The sequence below is a fragment of the Gnatocerus cornutus genome, unplaced genomic scaffold, assembly GCF_029298725.1.
Source record: "Gnatocerus cornutus isolate USDA-ARS CGAHR unplaced genomic scaffold, icGnaCorn1.1 ctg00000399.1, whole genome shotgun sequence".
In the NCBI taxonomy this organism is placed as follows: Eukaryota; Metazoa; Arthropoda; class Insecta; order Coleoptera; family Tenebrionidae; genus Gnatocerus; species Gnatocerus cornutus.
This window is the reverse complement of record NW_028275714.1, coordinates 2,654-23,373: the sequence shown is the minus strand read 5'-3', so window position 1 is coordinate 23,373 and position 20,720 is coordinate 2,654. Positions and strand designations below refer to the sequence as shown.

At 46.0% G+C, this 20,720-nt stretch overlaps 1 non-coding gene across 1 annotated transcript; it reads left to right on the top strand.

Moving 5' to 3' along the window:
* Positions 1-20,318: 20,318 nt before the first annotated feature.
* On the top strand, positions 20,319-20,438 carry LOC148165294 (5S ribosomal RNA). The gene has a single exon (XR_015771598.1). It is a non-coding gene; the product is annotated as a 5S ribosomal RNA (ribosomal RNA).
* Positions 20,439-20,720: the final 282 nt, after the last annotated feature.

Sequence of the window (20,720 nt, the reverse complement as noted above, 5' to 3'; positions counted from 1 at the left end):
GTAGATGAGACCGGAAATACGTTTCACACCACCACGACGAGCCAATCTTCTGATCGCCGGTTTCGTTATACCTTGGATGTTATCGCGTAGAACTTTGCGATGACGTTTGGCGCCACCTTTTCCCAATCCTTTGCCACCTTTACCACGACCGGTCATCTTGATAAAATTAGGAAATTCTTCGTACAAAACGACGTAGCTTCGACCAAGTTCGTTATGGAACTAACGTCAAAATTTCATTCCGCGGGACTATTTATAAGTTACGGCAGCTCCACCTCGCGTTAAAAACGAATCCACCAATGGCGTCGCCGTATGACTCATCGAGTTTATAAAACGGCCGTTGGCGCGACGAAAATTTTCAGTTGACTTTCGAACGTTCGTACGTACGGTCGGTCGTTCGGTCGAAGCAAGCAAGCAAGCCACTACCTACGTTAATTCTTTTCATTTGATTCATCCGATATCCGAGATGGCGAGAACTAAACAGACGGCTCGTAAATCTACCGGTGGCAAGGCACCTAGAAAACAGTTGGCCACGAAGGCGGCCAGAAAAAGCGCTCCCGCCACCGGAGGTGTCAAGAAACCTCACCGTTACAGGCCCGGTACGGTCGCCCTTCGTGAGATTCGTCGTTATCAAAAGAGCACTGAACTTTTGATCCGCAAGCTGCCTTTCCAACGTCTCGTCCGAGAGATCGCCCAAGATTTCAAGACCGATCTCCGTTTCCAAAGTTCGGCCGTGATGGCACTTCAAGAAGCCAGCGAGGCTTATCTCGTCGGCCTCTTCGAAGACACCAACTTGTGCGCCATCCACGCCAAACGTGTCACCATCATGCCGAAAGACATCCAATTGGCGAGACGCATTCGTGGCGAGAGGGCTTAAATTTCCTCCATCCATCCATCCATCCATCCGATCCGACCATCTAGAATTAACAAATTCTTCATCTTCGAAGGTGTTAAAAGAAGAAAAAAAAAATCGGTTCTTTTCAGAACCACAATTATTTTCCAACGAATTGAAAATTTATCGTTCGCGCATGCAACTTTTTGAGATTGAAAAAAAAAAAAAAAAAAAAAAAAGTTAGGTTATGTGATTTATTCACAAAATTCGTACTTACATAAAACGATAAACTTTTGCTTTTTTCTTTCACATTAAATTTTCTTTTAACTGAGACTATTTGAAACATTATTATATAATAAAGTTTATCATTCTTTGTAATAACACTGTTTCGACAGTCAAATGAATAGACAAGAAAATCAAATGAAAGTATGTATCTCCTCAACAGAATGTGCATTGTCCAAGCGAATCTTTCGTTCGTTTCTTGAAAATAATTGTGGCCCTGAAAAGGGCCATTTATTTGTATCGATGGTGCCCCTACGTCGATATATACGATCGGAGCACGTTCCCGAAACCACCAGGACGTCGTCGTCGTTGAAAAAATTAAATCATCGTCGTCGACTTTTCACTTCTTTCTCTTGGGTGAAGCGGTTTTTTTCGCTTTGACGGTGACGGCTTTGGCCGTTTTCGGTTTCGGCGCTTTCGGTTTCTTGGTTGGACCGGCCTTGTTGGATTTCTTCGCTTTCGATGGCGTCTTGGGTTTGACGGGCGATCTGGAGGCGGCGCTGGCTTTCTTTTCGGGAGCGGACGCAGCCTTTCTAGCCTTCGATACGGCGACGCTCTTCTTTTCGGCGGCAGTTTTCTTAGACTTGGCCGAAGCGGCGGGGGCGGCCTTCTTACCGGCTTTTGAGGCGGATCCTTTTTCGGCGGACGTCGGCGCTGACGCGACGGAACGTTTAGCAACGCCCGTCTTCTTGGATTTCGCCGATGACGACGCGGTCGCAGCGGCAGATCTCTTTTTCGTGGCGGACGGAGCCTTAGCTGCACCGGTGACGGCAGAAGCCAACTTGAACGAACCGGAAGCTCCTTTTCCTTTGGTTTGGACCAACGAACCGGATGCGACGGCGCCCTTAAGGTACTTCTTGATGAAAGGCGCAAATTTTTCCGCGTCGACTTTGTAGTTGGCCGCGACATATTTCTTGATCGCCTGCAACGAAGAACCGCCGCGTTCCTTCAAGCCTTTGATGGCGTTGGTGACCATCTCCGAAGTGGGCGGATGAGAAGGTTTGCTTCTCGGATTTTTGGGCTTCTTCTCCTTCTTCACCGGTGAGGAGCCGGAAGTGGCACCGGCGACCGTCGAAGCTGCTTGATTTTCTACGTCGGCCATATTTTCGTCTATCGCGCGCGCGTTTTTTTCTTTTTATTATAGGTAGGCTTATTCTTCGGTGAAAGAACGAATGAACTTTACAGAACGAATTGGGCGCCAAAGTCAAAGTGTTGGCGCGTTCGAAAACGCGCGGACCGCGGACTAAACGAGAGCCTTCTCGTCGAGTTAGAAAATTCAGTGGGCCTCGAATACAGCTTTCGCGTGATGGCATCGTTCTCTTTACGCGAAGATCACCGCCTCCGGGTGCGGGAACATGAGCGATTCGGTCGGCGATGGCCTCCTGAATAACCTCAAGTTTTCCCGGACGACCAGCCGACCTCCAAAAGCGAACAAGGACCGATCGAACGTCGACTCGAACAAAGACCCTCCGAAACAAGGAGATGACATCCAAGTTCGACGCCGACGTTACGCGTTTTCCACGAATAACAGGAAAGTTCCGCTTTCGACCAGACAAACTTGGAAGCATCCTCTACAAGTTTCACGAACGAATCGGTCGAAAAGTACGTGCGATCTTTTCGAAAATCGCCTCGCAAAGAGACGCAGCACGGATCGGAGCGACGACCGACGAACCTGCAGAGTGTAGGAAAAAAATTCACAAACGGTCGAAGATGACGTCCGAGAAGGTCGAATTTTTTCAAGAACGAAGATAAAACCTTCGCCTTTCGTAGGAGTTGATTTTTGAAAACGATCTTGACGAACAGGTCGGAAAAAAAACGATGTCAATTTCGGACTCGACCATGAGAAACGAATTTGTACGACGAACGGACTTTTCGAACGACTTTTTTCGCAAAATCGACATTTTTTCCTCAAAAATTACCTCACACGACGAAATCCCATCATCGAAACATCACCGAAAACAGTTTTGACGGCGAAATTCTCGTCAATTTTACGAAAATAAAGGGAAAATCAGACGGACCACCGTCGAACATCCAGCGACGGGAACGGACGAGTTTTTTAATTTTTCTTGCCAATTCATTGCGAAAGAAGCAATTTTTCTCGACGAAACCATTTTATAATCATAAAAAAAACTCCCCAAACACCACAAACCAACAAAAATACGGAAATCTTGCATTGTTTGCATTTTTCAGACACTCTAAATAAAACTACGTCGATGTCGGCGGATTTTCAGTCGGTCGTCGGTCGACAGAAATCCAACGAAATTTTCATTTGTTCTTCTCAAAAACGAAAAACAAACAAATCAACAAAACATTCCCTACTATTAGTCGACATTTCGAGCAGAAACTACGAACGTCGAAAGATTTAAAAAATGAAATATGTAGGTGTGCGTGCGTGCGTACTTACTTGAAACTTTTTTCTTGTTTCATCGTCGCACTGGAACAAATTAAATTTTAATGCAATGTAAACGCGACCACACTTTCGACGAAAACATCTCTATGAATCGAACGACGTCGGAAAAAGAATAAATCGAGAAGAGAACAAATCATGAAACAACACACACCCACCCCGCCCGGCCCGGCCAGAGTGGTGGGAATTTCGATGAATGAACAGACAAAGAAACCAACTCTGTTATCAGTTCTAAGAAAGAAAGCAGGTAGCGGCGGCGGCGAACCTTCGACCGTACTACGGTCAGTTCATGAATTAACCCCGTCCGTTCGGAGTTTATTCATCTCCGGTCCGTGTCGGCGTTTACTTCAAGTGGGTGCTATTTCCATCTAAGCAAGCAAGTGAGTAAGTAAGTTCTCAAATTTTAAATTACGTTAATCGCAAGTGACTCGTTGAGATCGTCAAACGAACAATTTAATTTAACGCCTCATACGAGTTTTTTTTTTTCGTCATTTTGTCGCAAAAAAAAAACTAAAAAACGACTCGCAAAAAAAAATTTTTTTTTTTTCTTCTTTTAAATCTTGTACATTTTCTGACATGTGTACCATCGAAAAATGTCACATCCAAACGATCGAACAATCACAAAAAATCGTCAACGTACCATCTTGGAAAATTTTACCAGGCAACGACCATACCACGTTGAAAACTACCGGTTCTCGTCCCAGTCTTGTCCGAGCGCTCGTAGCGAACGGACGTGCGATAGAGAGCTCCCCCTCTCAGTGTTTAAGTTGTGACCACAGTGCAAAGTGCCACGTGCCTTGAATAAAGTGAATCGTGTCCCAATTGTTGTTTTAACAACAAGAGGAATTAAACCAAGTTCGATACAGCGCAGGCTGGTTAAGCCTGCACTGACCACCGAAAACATGGCCAGTTCGAGCCTCAACTGGCTGAAGCCGAAGAAAACGGTGAAAAAAGTGAAACAAAAGGTGAGGTACGTGCCAGTACCAATCGACGCTAACCGATTTCAACCAATCTCTTCTGATGAAGAGGATGAAGAAGACAACATGGAGACGGAGGAAACATCCTCCAGGACAAAAACCACCGCGACCGCGAACGAAAGGAGACCGCCGCCGATCATCATCCACGGCCGGAACATAACGCACAACCGTCTCAAAGAATTGTTCGCGGATTGCGACAACGGTTACCAGGTCCGTTACACAAGGGAGAAGACCCTTGTGTACCCCAACACAACAGACATCCACACGAAGATGAGAAACAACCTCACGACTGGAAAAGTAGAGTTCCACACGTTCACACCAAAAGGACTCAAAACGTCAACGTTCGTCATTAAGGGTTTGGACAACAACCCTGAGCCCGAATCCGTTCTTGCAGAGCTCAAGAACTGCAAGATCGAAGCCACCAATGTGAGGAAAATGGGGCCCAACACCAAGAGGCCCCATTACATCGCAACAGTGACCGACAGCGAGACTGCCGAGTCACTCAACAAGAAATGTCGGGCGATTCTCAACGTCAGGGTGCGTTTCGAGAAATACCTCAATAAGAAGAAGATGACACAGTGCCACCGGTGCCAGGCATGGGGCCACGGCACGAGGAACTGCAACCTCGAACCGACGTGCGTAAGATGCTCCCAGTACCACTGGACCCGCGACTGCCCCCATAAGCCCGACCCGACGTACATTCCCAAATGTGCCAACTGCGGGAAACAAGGACACGCTGCCTCGCAAACCACGTGCGAGGTCTACATCGCCAAGGTAACCCGCATCGAGGAACTCCAAGAAGAAAGGCGTCAGAAGGTCGCCAACAAGAGGGCTAAATTAGCCCCCGCGCCGATCCCAAAGGTCAATCCGTGGACCCAGCCAAAGAAACCAACAGGTGAGTCCATTGTTTTTACTAATAAATCATTTCCGCCTCTGCCGACGCCTTCAACGAGCGCAGCAAATTCGCCAATTTTAACAAGGCAAACACCAACCAAAACGAAAATTCCAGAAACAAGCAGCATGACAGAATTTTGTAAAATAAACGCCGAAATTTCCAGGCTGAACAAAAATGTAAATATGAAAAACTTGCTCATAATACTTAAAGAACTGAACAATGCACTTGAAAAATGCCAGTCTCAACAAGAAAAGCTGTTCGTCTGCATAGACGTTCTATCCAAAATGGGAGACGCTGGCTATGAGCTGTAAATTGACGATAGTTCACTGGAACGCAAACGGTCTGCATGAAAAAGCTGCGGAATTATTGAATTTTATTAAAAATGGTGGAATTCACATTATGGCAATTAGCGAAACGCGTCTCAAAAGTAAAGATCGGCTTAAATTCACCAATTACACGGTTCTCAGAAAGGACAGAACGGATGTCATTAGGGGAGGTGGGGTTGCTCTCCTAATCCGTAATGACGTCCCCTTTGAACACATTCCCACCCCAAATGTAAGATTCCTCGAAACCCTAACGATTAAGATCGAGAACAACATTTTCATAACATCAGTTTACAACCGACCAATCAACTCAATTAGGGACGCGGATTTAGACATAATTAATAATCTGGGAAGAAAGCAATTAATTCTCGGGGACTTCAATGCGAGACACACAAGCTGGGGTTGTCACGCAAACAATAGTAACGGGTTCAGGCTCTACAATTACGTAGAAAACACAAGCTTGATAATTAACAGAACTGCTGATCCAACTCATTTCCCAATTAACGGCATGACACCTACCTACATTGACTTGACAATCACGAAAAACATGGTAATCTCAGAACCCAGATCAGTGACCGCACTCAACTCGGATCACAATCCTGTGATTCTTGAGATTCCTGACATGACAATCAAAGACAAAACAATCCAAATCAATTCCTATAAACAAACCAACTGGCCCCTCTTCCGCAAAACCCTTGACAGACATGTTGAACTGACGGAAATCATTGGCACGAAAGATGATCTTGATAAACAGATTGAACTGTTCATTAAGGCCATCCAGAAGGCCAAAGACCAAGTCACGACGACGAAAACAATAAATCCTTTTCGAGACGAAATTCCGAAAGCAACCATAGAGAAAATAAAACTCAAGAACCGAATCAGAAAACTGTACCAAAGAACACGAGACCCATTTTTCAAAAACCAAGCATCTGAATTAACCAGAGAAATTAAACAAGAAATAAAAGAATTCAGACAGAACAAATGGGAAACAAAACTTGGCAAATTAAATCCGCACGATAATTCTCTATGGAAAATGACAAAAGCTCTCAAAAGACGATTTACCCCCATCTCTATCCTTAAATCCAATAACAACACAGCATTTAATAATGTGGAAAAAGCAAACACACTGGCAACATATTATGAAACGATCCACACAAGTGATAATCACAACACACCCGAACAAACAGAAATAATTGAAACAGTAAACTCTTTCAATAGTGACAATTCCCAGATAGACGCGCCTACGGCCGTCAAACCCACAGAAATCGCAAAAATCATAAGCACTTTACCGAATAACAAAGCCCCGGGAAATGACGGCATAGAAAACAGAATACTGAAAAATCTTACAGCGAAAGCTGTAAAACAACTAACGAATATAATAAATGCCATGCTTAATCTTTGTATCTTCCCGGAAAAACTTAAAGTAGCAGATGTCATCCCCATTTTGAAACCGGGGAAAAACCCCAATGCACCAAACGCATACAGACCAATTAGCCTTCTACCAACAATATCAAAAGTTGCGGAAAAGGTAATCCAAAAACGAATTAATAAGCACATTAAAGAAAACAAAATTTTACCGCCAGAGCAATTTGGTTTTCGGGAACGACATAATACCACACAGCAAGTCCTCAGACTAATAAATGACATAACCAATAATTACAACACGAAAAGCATAACAGCAATGACATGTCTTGATATTGAAAAAGCATTTGATAAAGTCTGGACAAAAGGACTAATTTACAAAATGATTCAATTGAAGTTCCCGACGCACATTACTAAATTAATAAACTCGTACTTAACAGAGAGAAAGTTCAGAGTAAAGGTAGAAGGCGAAAAGTCGGAAATGAAATCAATAAATGCGGGAGTCCCACAAGGCTCAGTGCTTGGGCCAATACTATTTAATATTTACATTCATGACATCACTAAATTCGCACAAACCAATTTAGCTTTGTACGCGGACGACACCGCCATCTACGCTAAATCTCATTCGGGTCAGGTCGCACTCAAACAAGTTCAGATCCACATTAATCAACTCGAGAAATTCTACGCGAAATGGAAGATTAAACTCAACGCGGACAAAACGGAAACGGTCATTTTTGCAAAAAGATTCACCGGGCTAAAGATCAATAAAAAACTAAAGGTAGGGGACAGTGAAATTGAAATTAAGAACTCTGTGAAATATCTAGGAGTCACCCTAGACAAAAGGCTAAACCTAAATGAACACATAAAGAAAACGAGACAAAAAGGTGAAGCCGTCCTCAAGCAATTGTACCCATTGTTGGTCAAAAACAACTATCTAAACACGAAAAATAAGTTGCTTCTGTACAAATGCATCTTACGCCCCATCATAACATACGCAGCGCCCATCTACCGGCACAAACCACACACTCCACTAATTCCTTTGCAAAGATTTCAAAATAAATGCTTAAGACTTGCCCTTAACGCAGACAGATACACTCCGCTCCGTCAACTTCATCAGGACGCGAATCTTCCACTCCTACACCATTACATCCATTCCCTTTCCGATAAATTCTACGAGAAGCAGGTGCGGCACGTACCTCTTCTCAAACAATCCCTCAAACACCCAGCAGGAACTCACAAGTTCCCGCACTCGGGTGTCCCCAATCTAGACCGGATAATCCGCTGAATTTTGTTACAGGCAAAAGGCAGCGGAAGAAGAACCGTAAACGGCAATCGACCAGCCACAGACCATATCGGAACAGGAGTCCAGGAGCCCCCTGGAACATCAATCCGAGGATCAGGAGTCCCCGGAGCCCCCTGAAACCTCACCACTAGACCATACCGAACCAGGAGCCCAGGAGCTCCCTGGAAACAGAAACCGGACCGGAAGTCCCAAGACCTCTTTGAGGTCAACACTGTAAATAGTTTTTTAAATATCCTTTGTACATAGTAGATAATAAGGTTAGGGTTTTTACTAAAATTTCATTTTCCCTAAATTAAGGTAACCGATAAGTAGGCTAAACACCACAAATGTATGCAACCAAGGTTGCCGGTGAGCCATAAAATAAATGTAATATCTTAGATTGTATAATAAATGTAGGCTAGGTTAAGGCATCAGCGCCACACATTAGCATAAGTTAATCTTAAGTGTGATATGTATTATCTTAGTGATTGCATGCGTAACTTCAACCGAATAAAAATCCTGTTGAATTTGAATTTGAATTTGGTTCTCGTCCGATCACCGAAGTCAAGCAACGTCGGGCGCGGTCAGTACTTGGATGGGTGACCGCTTGGGAACACCGCGTGCCGTTGTCTCTACTCTTTTCTTTTTTTATTAACATTTCTGATGTCAAACTTTTTTTAAATATATTTTTCACTATTTATATTTTCTCTCAGGAACTTATATAGTATGAAGACGAAAATTTTTAATTCGTTCGAGTTGAATTTGTGGTTCTGAAAAGAACCGATTTTTTTTCTTTTTTTTCCAACCAACTTCCAAGCTGCTCGAGGAGGATTTATTTTGAACTGGTGTATTTGGTGACGGCCTTGGTTCCTTCAGAAACGGCGTGCTTCGCCAATTCACCGGGCAAAAGAAGACGCACCGCCGTCTGGATCTCCCTGCTGGTTATGGTCGAACGTTTGTTGTAATGAGCGAGGCGACTGGCTTCAGCAGCTATACGTTCGAAGATGTCGTTCACGAAACTGTTCATGATAGACATAGCCTTGCTGGAGATACCGGTATCGGGATGGACCTGCTTCAACACCTTGTAAATGTAGATGGCGTAACTCTCCTTCCTCCTGCGCTTCTTTTTCTTGTCGCTCTTCGAGATGTTCTTTTGAGCTTTTCCGGCCTTCTTGGCCGCCTTACCGCTGGTCTTGGGTGGCATTCTCTTCTAGTCGTCGAGTTAAAAAAACGTTTAAAAACAGAAAACGAGACAGACACGACGTGCACGTTACGACGAGTATACTCGATCTAAAACGCCGCACACCTAAAATCCCTCTATTTATAACGAGCGAGCGACAAACAGGCGCTCCGCCTTAGTTCGTCGTTCGACCATTGCCCTAACGAGATGGCGCTGTACCGACCATATAAATTTCTAGCCTTCGCCGCGTTCGGCATTTCTCACTCTGAGTCCAGCATCGGAACGAGTAGGGTCACGCCTTCTTGTTTCCTTCAGCGATCCAGAACTTCCATTCGAGGCATTCGCAGCGAAACAAATCGTGCTTTTCAGCGCATAACCAGTGCTTTTCAGCGCAAACAAATCGTGCTTTTCAGCACCACAAAGACGTGCTTTTCAGCGCATCGCAAATCATTAATGAGATAAAAGCTCAATTAATAAAAAAATTCCTGACTTCCCAAAGTCCCGACACATGAAAATAAAATTCATGTTGGGTGACTCCGCCCACCCGTCACAAATTAATTTTCGCCCAATTTGAGACACGAATTAAAATTCGCATCGCACCTGGACAGAAGAAAATTCCACGAAGTCCGCCCAATCCCGAAGATGGCTGGGACGCTGTCCCTCGAAGAAACGGTGGCGAAAGCCGTCGCGGACTTGGGGGAAAAATTGCGAGCCGAACTGCTTGAGTCGCTGGTGAACGGAGTCTTTTCAGACATCCGTCGCGACCTCATCGATGCGGTTCTCCAGGCACGACCGCAATCCCCCGCTGTCCTTCCTCCACCAACGGACGAAGAAAAAGCGGAGAAGAAGAAGAAGAAATCGAAGAAATCGAAGAAACCGAAGAAGCAGGCACCCGAACCGATGGAAACAGCTGGCCAATCAGCAACGGCTGAGACAGCTGTTCCATCGACGTCCGCTGACGTCTCGACGCCGCTATTCCCCGAAAAGACCTCTGAGGAGGTGTTAGTAGGCGGCGGCGTCCCAGAGGCCGACGCGTCAATGGAACTGGTTTTCTCCTTTTCGGAGGAATCGGAACCTGAAGAGGAACAATTCACGACCGTTCTAAGCCGAAAGGCCAAAAAACGAAGAGTGGTTGTTTCCGAGAGCGAGGAGGACGACGAACGCGAGGCGCAATTGTCGACGAAGGCCCTTTCGAGGAACTTCAAGTCGGCTAAAAAGCCCCAAAAGGTCGTCCCCGAATCTCGCGACCAAAACACGACTTCGGATCGTCTGGAGAAAATCCCACCGGTGATTCTCCACAGGGACGAAATAACGAAGTCGTGGAATGAGGTCTCCACACTTCTTCGGAGTCACACCATCAGCTACACCAAGGCAAAAGCGGTCGTGGGTGGAATAAGAATCCAGCCAAGTACTGTCAACGATTTCCGTCGCATGACGAAATTGTTCGACGTGGAAAAGCTGCCTTTCCACTCCTTTTCGCTGAAAAGCGAAAAACCGTTGAAAGTCGTCCTACGTGGAGTCTCGTCAATGGCTGACATAAAGTCGGTCGAACAAGAACTCCTGGGGCGCGGATTCGCCGTGGGCAAATGCTCACGCATGATGGCGAATAAAAAACCGCTGGACATGGTCGTAGTCGAGGTTCCACGTGAACATCGGCACATTTACGACCTAACGACGGTTCAAGGCCTCCAGGTGACGACAGAGCCGCTGAAGAAGCGCCGGTCTAACGGCCAGTGCTTCCGTTGCCAGCAGTGGGGTCACTCACAGCGCGGCTGTCACGCTACCACCAGGTGCGTGAAATGCGCTGGACCCCATGTCTCTCGAGAATGCGATGGCAAAAACCCAAAGAAATGTGCGAATTGCGGAGGTTCGCACCCGGCTAATTTTAGGGGCTGTCCCAAGCATCCCAATGCGGGATCGGACAAACCCCAAGTCGCCACTCCCACCGTGGCGGCGCCAAAGAAGCCGGTACCAGCAAGGGGCATCCCCGAAGCGTCGAAACCAAAAGTGGAGACCGGGAAACCCGCTAAATCTGCTGCAAAGCAGGTTAATAGCGGAACTCCAGGTCCACTCAAGGTGACGCCGCCCCCGAAGGCTCACAAGGGACAGTCCTCTGCCACAGACTCCAACTCCATGGAGATAGTGGCGCGGACAATTGGCGAGATGTGGAGCGACTTCGCAGCCACTAAACCAAGTCCCGACAGGTTAACGCGCTTTAAAAAGCAGACAGACCAGCTGATGGAAATTTTAAGCCAGGCATTGCATGGTTAGAAAAATTAAGCCGGAGTCACTGCAGGTGGTCGTTTGGAATGCCAACGGCCTCCGACACAAGCGCAACGACCTAGAGCGTTTCGCAACGGATGTCCAGGCGGATATTCTTTTAATTTCGGAGACACATCTGCGACCAGCAGATAATCCAAAATTGAGAAATTTCGTCCTGTACAGAAATGACAGACAAAACGGCGGAGGTGGAGGAACCGCTGTTTACGTCAAAAATTCGATCGATCACAATGAGATTGCGACTCCGCAACTGGAACGATTGGAGGTGACTGGCATCGCCGTACACACAGCAAACGCTGGTACGCTGAAATTGTACGCCGCCTATGCACCACCCTCTCGACTCCTGGAGTCTGATCTGGAGGAGATCTTCGACAATGACGGCGGCGCTACCGTATTGGCTGGGGACCTGAATGCCAAGCATCCCACTTGGAACAGTCGGGTCACAAATGTCAAAGGACGGTTGCTGCACAGATTTGTCGATCAGCGGGACATGGTAGTTCTTGGACCGGAGGAGCCGACCCATTTCGGGCATGTCGGCCGACCTGACGTCCTAGACATCGCAGTCCTGAAAGATGTCGTCCACCAGACGAGAATCCAAGTGATCGGCGGCGAGTTGGACTCGGATCATGACCCGGTGATTCTTCACCTGGGGCGTGAAGACGAGATGGACCCGCCGGCAGAATACGACAAAGTTAACTGGCAACTTTTCAAGGAGTCATTAGCTACCAGAGTCGGTCCAGTGCCGCGGATTTGGGTGAAGGAGGATATCGATCTAGCTATCGAAAACCTCGAGAGCCGCGTCCGAGAGGCGAAAACTGACGCTACGACCACGGTGTCTCTAAGAACACGTCGTGACGGCCTACCGCCAGACATTCGAGACCTAGTGCGAGATCGAAACCGAGCTAGAAGGCGGTACCGCCGCACCCTAGCTCCAGTAGATCGAGCCGATGTGAATCGTTTGTGTGCGGAAGTCAGACGGAGACTTCAGGAGTACCGTAACAGTAAATGGTGCCAAAAACTCGAAGAGTTGACCACGGAGGACTGTTCATTGTGGAGAATGACCAAAGTCCTTCGAAATCAGCGCAAGCCGCTTCCTCCAATTCACGGTGAAGACGGAGTCGTCTACACAGATGAGGAGAAAGCTGAGGCTTTTGCGCTAAATCTTGAACGACAATGCAGCCCCAATTGGGAGCATGCAGACCCTGACTTTGTCGAACTGATCGAAAGATGCGTCGAAAGACGTCTCAACCAATTGCGCGCTCCTGAGATTCGACCAGTTTCTCCAGCAGAAGTACGGTCGATGATCAAAAAACTGAAAGTCAGAAAGGCCCCAGGTCCTGATGGCATCAGCAACAAGATGGTACGACAATTTCCTGATCTCGCGGTCATGCATCTTGTCGCCATCTACAACGGAATGCTGCGATTAGTACATTTCCCCGAGAAATGGAAAATCGCCGACGTGATCTTTCTCCCGAAGGGGGGCGGAGCTCAACAGTTTCCACAAAATTATCGCCCAATCAGTCTACTTCCCTGCATGGGGAAAATGGCGGAGAAGGTGATATTGTGGAGACTAAAGGACTTCGAACGAGAACACGACATCATCCCACCGGAGCAATTCGGATTCAGGGATGGACATTCTACCACCGACCAAGTGCTGCGAGTAGTGGAACATGTCACAGACAGTTTCAATCGAAAACGGCACACTGGCGCGGTGTTCTTGGATGTGGCAAAAGCATTCGACAAAGTGTGGCACGAGGGGCTTCTCCACAAGCTACTCGACGCCGGCTTTCCGATCGGTTTGGTGCAAATCATCCGATCATACCTGGAAAACAGGAAATTCCGAGCGAAGATTGGAACAACGAGATCGACAATGAAAGACATCACTTCTGGGGTACCTCAGGGGTCCATACTTTCGCCGTTCTTGTTTGCCATCTTCATGTCAGACGTCCCGAAGCCAGTAGACGCCGATTCCACAACGGCACTCTACGCTGACGACACAGCAGTCTTGGTTCGAAGCGGTTCCGCTGAGACCGTGACTCGCAAACTCCAAGAAAACCTTGACAGGTTGGAGGAGTGGTTCACTCGCTGGAGAATTGAAGTTAACGCTGCCAAAAGCAGCGCGGTACTCTTCACCAAAAAGCGAACCAGGGACAACAGAGTAATAGACCCAGATGGCGAAGTCTTCATGTTCGATACCCCAATCCCATGGAGATCCGAAGCCAAATATCTGGGTGTTACTCTGGATCGAGGAATGACCTGCAAAACTCACACCACTGGTGTGAGGAACAAGGCTTATGGCATCATCTCGCAGATTTATTCCATGATTGGGCGACGCAGTCGTCTCTCGATTGGCAATAAACTCTTGATGTATAAGACCATCGTCCGACCGGTAATGATGTACGCGTCCCCAGCTTGGGGTCACGCTGCAGCGACGCACATCAGACGCCTCCAGAGGGTTCAGAACAAGTTCCTTCGCATTGCACTCAACGCACCATGGTTCGTTCGCAACACCCAGCTTCATGAAGAAGCAAAAATGCCGTCTCTTAAAGACTTTATGCTGGCAACAGCAGAAAAGTACTTCCAAAGAGCGGCTCAACATCGAAACCCACTCGTTCGCGTAGCCGTGGACTACGACGAACAAATTCATCACAAGCACAAGCGCCCGAAAATGGCGCTTGTGAGGTAAGGTACTCTGTATCTCAGGCCGAACAAGTTCGGCACAAATCAGATTTGGTTTAATATTAATTCATTTGTATGTTTCAGACAATCAAGCAGACGGAAGAGTTCATGGCACGTCCCAACACTCTGCAAGCAACAAGTTGCTCCAAGGCGTTCGGCATTTATTTCAAGCCGTACGTTTGTCAGTGCGCTTCGTGTCAGTCGCAGTAGGTGTTTTGCTGTTTATATCGTATAACAACATGTCCGGAAGAGGAAAAGGAGGTAAAGTGAAGGGAAAGGCGAAGTCTCGTTCCAGTCGTGCCGGACTTCAGTTTCCCGTCGGCAGAATTCATCGTCTTCTGCGTAAAGGAAACTACGCCGAAAGAGTGGGTGCAGGTGCTCCCGTTTATTTGGCGGCCGTAATGGAATATCTAGCCGCCGAAGTTCTCGAATTGGCAGGAAACGCCGCCAGAGATAACAAGAAAACCCGTATCATTCCGAGACATCTTCAATTGGCTATAAGGAACGACGAGGAGTTAAACAAGCTCCTTTCCGGCGTTACCATCGCCCAAGGCGGTGTCTTGCCCAACATCCAGGCGGTGTTGTTGCCCAAGAAGACCGAAAAGAAGCCTTAAATTTAATTCTTCGCCGCCGTCATCTCGAACGAAAAACAAAAACTTTTATAAAAACCATCTTCACATCGGCCCTTCTCAGGGCCAAAAATTCAACTCGAACGAATTGATTTTTTCGCCAAAATACAACAACCTATGAGAATCATGTTAAAAAGTCTTTTAGATATTTTAAAGTTAAACCGATCAATTAATTCATTATACGAGCGTAGACTGAACGGAAGATTTTCGATTACATTCAACCAAGAAAGATGATTTTTACGACTTTTCATCGTAATTTTTAGAAAAATTCAATGCCCGACTAAAGCACGAACTCGACAACTCTATCTATAATAATTTATTGATTATCTAATTCAAGAAACATTCCGATTCGTCGTAAATTTCTTCACATTTCGCACATTAATCTGTTAAGAACATACACACACACACCGGTCGCCTATACGTGCTCTCCGTCTCGATAATTTCTTGCAGCAGCAGTCGTCAGCGGTGAGCCGTAATACTACAATCAATCGTTTTATTTGCTATGAGATTTTGTTTCAAGTCACGTCTGAGGAGAGTAACTCTACCCCATATTGGACATAACCTCAAATATACTCTTCGTGGCAAAAACGTTCTTTTAACGATGGTCATTCTAACCTAAAACTGCTGTCAAAATTGTCAAAGTCGCCGCCTGGATCACAAATTAAAATGATCACTCACTCCGTACGATTTTCATTTCGATTTGAAGACAAACACACAATTGAGCAACATATTTAATTCGTTTGATTTATTTTGTGGTTCTGAAAAGAACCGTTTTTTTTTGTTTGTTTGTTTGCTTGCCTGCGGGGGGTTTGTTGTTATTCCTCTGAGGATGCGGATACACGTCATAAAATGATAAAATTAACCGCCGAAACCGTAAAGGGTACGACCTTGACGTTTCAGGGCGTAGACGACGTCCATGGCGGTGACGGTCTTACGTTTTGCGTGTTCGGTGTAAGTTACGGCGTCACGGATGACGTTCTCGAGGAAGACCTTCAACACACCTCTGGTTTCTTCGTAGATGAGACCGGAAATACGTTTCACACCACCACGACGAGCCAATCTTCTGATCGCCGGTTTCGTTATACCTTGGATGTTATCGCGTAGAACTTTGCGATGACGTTTGGCGCCACCTTTTCCCAATCCTTTGCCACCTTTACCACGACCGGTCATCTTGATAAAATTAGGAAATTCTTCGTACAAAACGACGTAGCTTCGACCAAGTTCGTTATGGAACTAACGTCAAAATTTCATTCCGCGGGACTATTTATAAGTTACGGCAGCTCCACCTCGCGTTAAAAACGAATCCACCAATGGCGTCGCCGTATGACTCATCGAGTTTATAAAACGGCCGTTGGCGCGACGAAAATTTTCAGTTGACTTTCGAACGTTCGTACGTACGGTCGGTCGTTCGGTCGAAGCAAGCAAGCAAGCCACTACCTACGTTAATTCTTTTCATTTGATTCATCCGATATCCGAGATGGCGAGAACTAAACAGACGGCTCGTAAATCTACCGGTGGCAAGGCACCTAGAAAACAGTTGGCCACGAAGGCGGCCAGAAAAAGCGCTCCCGCCACCGGAGGTGTCAAGAAACCTCACCGTTACAGGCCCGGTACGGTCGCCCTTCGTGAGATTCGTCGTTATCAAAAGAGCACTGAACTTTTGATCCGCAAGCTGCCTTTCCAACGTCTCGTCCGAGAGATCGCCCAAGATTTCAAGACCGATCTCCGTTTCCAAAGTTCGGCCGTGATGGCACTTCAAGAAGCCAGCGAGGCTTATCTCGTCGGCCTCTTCGAAGACACCAACTTGTGCGCCATCCACGCCAAACGTGTCACCATCATGCCGAAAGACATCCAATTGGCGAGACGCATTCGTGGCGAGAGGGCTTAAATTTCCTCCATCCATCCATCCATCCATCCGATCCGACCATCTAGAATTAACAAATTCTTCATCTTCGAAGGTGTTAAAAGAAGAAAAAAAAAATCGGTTCTTTTCAGAACCACAATTATTTTCCAACGAATTGAAAATTTATCGTTCGCGCATGCAACTTTTTGAGATTGAAAAAAAAAAAAAAAAAAAAAAAAAGTTAGGTTATGTGATTTATTCACAAAATTCGTACTTACATAAAACGATAAACTTTTGCTTTTTTCTTTCACATTAAATTTTCTTTTAACTGAGACTATTTGAAACATTATTATATAATAAAGTTTATCATTCTTTGTAATAACACTGTTTCGACAGTCAAATGAATAGACAAGAAAATCAAATGAAAGTATGTATCTCCTCAACAGAATGTGCATTGTCCAAGCGAATCTTTCGTTCGTTTCTTGAAAATAATTGTGGCCCTGAAAAGGGCCATTTATTTGTATCGATGGTGCCCCTACGTCGATATATACGATCGGAGCACGTTCCCGAAACCACCAGGACGTCGTCGTCGTTGAAAAAATTAAATCATCGTCGTCGACTTTTCACTTCTTTCTCTTGGGTGAAGCGGTTTTTTTCGCTTTGACGGTGACGGCTTTGGCCGTTTTCGGTTTCGGCGCTTTCGGTTTCTTGGTTGGACCGGCCTTGTTGGATTTCTTCGCTTTCGATGGCGTCTTGGGTTTGACGGGCGATCTGGAGGCGGCGCTGGCTTTCTTTTCGGGAGCGGACGCAGCCTTTCTAGCCTTCGATACGGCGACGCTCTTCTTTTCGGCGGCAGTTTTCTTAGACTTGGCCGAAGCGGCGGGGGCGGCCTTCTTACCGGCTTTTGAGGCGGATCCTTTTTCGGCGGACGTCGGCGCTGACGCGACGGAACGTTTAGCAACGCCCGTCTTCTTGGATTTCGCCGATGACGACGCGGTCGCAGCGGCAGATCTCTTTTTCGTGGCGGACGGAGCCTTAGCTGCACCGGTGACGGCAGAAGCCAACTTGAACGAACCGGAAGCTCCTTTTCCTTTGGTTTGGACCAACGAACCGGATGCGACGGCGCCCTTAAGGTACTTCTTGATGAAAGGCGCAAATTTTTCCGCGTCGACTTTGTAGTTGGCCGCGACATATTTCTTGATCGCCTGCAACGAAGAACCGCCGCGTTCCTTCAAGCCTTTGATGGCGTTGGTGACCATCTCCGAAGTGGGCGGATGAGAAGGTTTGCTTCTCGGATTTTTGGGCTTCTTCTCCTTCTTCACCGGTGAGGAGCCGGAAGTGGCACCGGCGACCGTCGAAGCTGCTTGATTTTCTACGTCGGCCATATTTTCGTCTATCGCGCGCGCGTTTTTTTCTTTTTATTATAGGTAGGCTTATTCTTCGGTGAAAGAACGAATGAACTTTACAGAACGAATTGGGCGCCAAAGTCAAAGTGTTGGCGCGTTCGAAAACGCGCGGACCGCGGACTAAACGAGAGCCTTCTCGTCGAGTTAGAAAATTCAGTGGGCCTCGAATACAGCTTTCGCGTGATGGCATCGTTCTCTTTACGCGAAGATCACCGCCTCCGGGTGCGGGAACATGAGCGATTCGGTCGGCGATGGCCTCCTGAATAACCTCAAGTTTTCCCGGACGACCAGCCGACCTCCAAAAGCGAACAAGGACCGATCGAACGTCGACTCGAACAAAGACCCTCCGAAACAAGGAGATGACATCCAAGTTCGACGCCGACGTTACGCGTTTTCCACGAATAACAGGAAAGTTCCGCTTTCGACCAGACAAACTTGGAAGCATCCTCTACAAGTTTCACGAACGAATCGGTCGAAAAGTACGTGCGATCTTTTCGAAAATCGCCTCGCAAAGAGACGCAGCACGGATCGGAGCGACGACCGACGAACCTGCAGAGTGTAGGAAAAAAATTCACAAACGGTCGAAGATGACGTCCGAGAAGGTCGAATTTTTTCAAGAACGAAGATAAAACCTTCGCCTTTCGTAGGAGTTGATTTTTGAAAACGATCTTGACGAACAGGTCGGAAAAAAAACGATGTCAATTTCGGACTCGACCATGAGAAACGAATTTGTACGACGAACGGACTTTTCGAACGACTTTTTTCGCAAAATCGACATTTTTTCCTCAAAAATTACCTCACACGACGAAATCCCATCATCGAAACATCACCGAAAACAGTTTTGACGGCGAAATTCTCGTCAATTTTACGAAAATAAAGGGAAAATCAGACGGACCACCGTCGAACATCCAGCGACGGGAACGGACGAGTTTTTTAATTTTTCTTGCCAATTCATTGCGAAAGAAGCAATTTTTCTCGACGAAACCATTTTATAATCATAAAAAAAACTCCCCAAACACCACAAACCAACAAAAATACGGAAATCTTGCATTGTTTGCATTTTTCAGACACTCTAAATAAAACTACGTCGATGTCGGCGGATTTTCAGTCGGTCGTCGGTCGACAGAAATCCAACGAAATTTTCATTTGTTCTTCTCAAAAACGAAAAACAAACAAATCAACAAAACATTCCCTACTATTAGTCGACATTTCGAGCAGAAACTACGAACGTCGAAAGATTTAAAAAATGAAATATGTAGGTGTGCGTGCGTGCGTACTTACTTGAAACTTTTTTCTTGTTTCATCGTCGCACTGGAACAAATTAAATTTTAATGCAATGTAAACGCGACCACACTTTCGACGAAAACATCTCTATGAATCGAACGACGTCGGAAAAAGAATAAATCGAGAAGAGAACAAATCATGAAACAACACACACCCACCCCGCCCGGCCCGGCCAGAGTGGTGGGAATTTCGATGAATGAACAGACAAAGAAACCAACTCTGTTATCAGTTCTAAGAAAGAAAGCAGGTAGCGGCGGCGGCGAACCTTCGACCGTACTACGGTCAGTTCATGAATTAACCCCGTCCGTTCGGAGTTTATTCATCTCCGGTCCGTGTCGGCGTTTACTTCAAGTGGGTGCTATTTCCATCTAAGCAAGCAAGTGAGTAAGTAAGTTCTCAAATTTTAAATTACGTTAATCGCAAGTGACTCGTTGAGATCGTCAAACGAACAATTTAATTTAACGCCTCATACGAGTTTTTTTTTTTCGTCATTTTGTCGCAAAAAAAAAACTAAAAAACGACTCGCAAAAAAAAATTTTTTTTTTTTCTTCTTTTAAATCTTGTACATTTTCTGACATGTGTACCATCGAAAAATGTCACATCCAAACGATCGAACAATCACAAAAAATCGTCAACGTACCATCTTGGAAAATTTTACCAGGCAACGACCATACCACGTTGAAAACTACCGGTTCTCGTCCGATCACCGAAGTCAAGCAACGTCGGGCGCGGTCAGTACTTGGATGGGTGACCGCTTGGGAACACCGCGTGCCGTTGTCTCTACTCTTTTCTTTTTTTATTAACATTTCTGATGTCAAACTTTTTTTAAATATATTTTTCACTATTTATATTTTCTCTCAGGAACTTATACAGGGTCCGGCAACACTTGTGTCCACCCCCAAAATAGTCTTTAATTTTAAAGTTACAATTTTGAAAATTTGCATACGCTCATAGTTGACAAAGCTCTAGAAGCTGACGCAAAAATTTGTTTTTTATCACGGTTTGGTTGGCGTCGCGACGCCTAAGAAGTATAATTTTTAGCGACTTTTGAGTTTTTGCGGA